Source organism: Rhagoletis pomonella, unplaced genomic scaffold (genome assembly GCF_013731165.1).
Source record: "Rhagoletis pomonella isolate Grant_MI unplaced genomic scaffold, Rhpom_1.0 Rhpom_scaffold_00003, whole genome shotgun sequence".
NCBI classification, from domain to species: Eukaryota; Metazoa; Arthropoda; class Insecta; order Diptera; family Tephritidae; genus Rhagoletis; species Rhagoletis pomonella.
Window position 1 is genome coordinate 11,655,480 of NW_023458557.1, and position 2,552 is coordinate 11,658,031.

The following is a 2,552-nucleotide window of genomic DNA, read 5'->3' on the forward strand; positions in this document are numbered from 1 at the left end:
AGATATGGACTTGTCGACATTATAGTTAGCGATAACGGGCGCCAATTTACTTCTATGAAATTTGAAAAATTTACTAAGGCTAAACGAATCCAACACATTTTCAGGGCACCGGGACACCCCGCAATGAACGGGCAAGCCGAAAACTTCATTAAATGCTTAAAAAAAATCGATTTTAGCTAGTTTAAGGGACGCAGACCCAGATAATTTTGAAACCGTTTTAAACCGATTCCTTATAGACTATCGAAACATGAAACATATGGGTACGGGATCCCCTGCCAAGTTATTATTCGGTAGGGAACTAAAACCCCGTTTTAGTTTCCTTAAGCCGCCCTTGACGTAGGACAAAATTTTACAAAGTCAAAAATATAACGTTTTAAATTCGAAAGGAAAGCGGAATTGTCGATTCGAGGTTGGTCGAAAGGTGTTGGTACGCGACTACTCCACAATAAATAAGCCAAGTTGGACACCAGCGATTATCAAAGAAAAATTTGGCCAGAGAAACTATAGTTGCGTATTGACTCAATCAGGCCGTACTATTAAAAGGCATTTAGATCAGATTCGTGGTTTAAACTCAGCAGAGGGCAGCAAGCAAGGGACTTCAGAAGTCAAAATCTTGGATTCACAGCAAACTGATGTATCCTATGAGATGGATCGTCAACGAGAGGAGAGGAGCAATCAAGTGCCGCCCAGTAAAGGGATTCATGTACAAAATGAATTTGAAATTGCCGAAGAAGGTGCGCCTACAACGCCAATCTTAGATGGTCCTGCTCCATCAAATAATCGCCAACCTCGTGCAAGCGCGCGTAAGGCATTAGAAAGGCGCAAGTCGCAACGCTAGAACTGTTTAAATTAAAGGGTGCAAGAATACTTATCTAGCATAACTCTTACCCATGGGTACGTGTCTCTCTGTAAATGAATTGAAGTATTTTGAAATATTTTTGTTCGTATTGTATACACCTAAGGGGGAGTTGTAGTGTATCGATAAATTGATATGACTATCCCACCACTCTAAGTAAAACATGAATTCTGAAGATCAGCTGTTAGCATGTAAGACGAATGAAATAAAGGATATGGCTTTCGAATTTAAAAGACTTCATTTTCCTGTTCGCTTAGCTTTTGCAATGATCAAAGACAAGAATGCCTTAAAGCAAACATCCAAAACCTTATTCAAAAATAAATTGTATGATGATTGCATTGGAAAATGCATTTATGATAATAGATGCTTTGACGTATTAAGAACATGCTGTGAAATAATATTAGAGTTATTATTCGTAAGAAATTAGATGGCTAAAATTTAGGTATTACAACATTGGTATTTCTTCTTTTGAGATATTTTAACCTAAATAAACACACCTACTGTGCCAAAAAATTATTATTGCATTTCATTCCAAAAAACCCAAGCTATACAACTGTCCTACCATATTCTGCTATCACGGTTATAACAAAATTAGAGCAGAAATAAAATATAACATCTTGACATAAAGTATTTTTCATTTTTGTATAAAGACGTGGGGTGAAACCCGCGGGTAAAAGCTAGTCGATTAATATATAAAGCACGTTGCGTCGACCTGGTAAATTTATTATCTTAATTTTTCGTTTATATTGAAAATTTAATAACAGCTGTTCAATTTATGTAAACAAATAACAAATTTTAGCTGGCAATGCTTAATTTAAAGCTGGGTACAAATGTTTAAAAGGTACATCAAGTGAGGCAAAATGTTGCATTCCGAGAAATTAATGCGCGAATGAGAAAACGAAAATGCGTTTATCGAGACGATAATATGGCCACTAATTTAAATGCTGGATTATAAAACTGTCATTTCCTCAAGTAACCTTTAACTTTAAAGCTCACTTTATATTTAAAGGTTGCATTAAAGTTTATAGTTGTATCTAAAGTAAAACAATTTGTTGAAAGGAGAACCAAATACTCTACATATCACACATTGGATTTAATTGTAGATGTAGCAGATTAACTATTGTATTTTTGAATTGTATACTTGAATTTTATCTCAATCTATTGTATCTTAATTACTTATTTTACATTCATTGAATTTGTTGTATCAACATGAATTTACCATTTAAATCCTCTTTCTTGGGTGAACACCCAATGTGCAGCTCGGCGCGCTCGCGAGCACCTTGCAAAAAGCTGGATTTTGTGAAACCCTTCATGTATATGTACATATCTTCTTAGCCGAACTGTCATTAGATAGAAAAAATTCAATTCGTGCGGGTGCAAATTTACCAACTTGTAAATACATTTTTGAGTTATTATTGAATTGTTTTAACCTAAATTAAAGTCCTACGCGACCATTAAAGCAAAATTCGGTGTTTTTTATTGTGAATCAGTCTAATCCCCGGTAAAGTAAATAAACGTATTAAAAAAAAACACGTTGTGATTAGCGTATCGAGCAGAAGTCGCCGGTAAAATCCACAGGTGTCTTGCATACACCACTTCTCGCTCACGTAAAGCCTCCGCAAACAAATCGGGCTAAAGTCCAACGCTGGCCACCGATCTTCAGTGACCATCCTCCGCTTCCAGCCGCCTAGTTCGC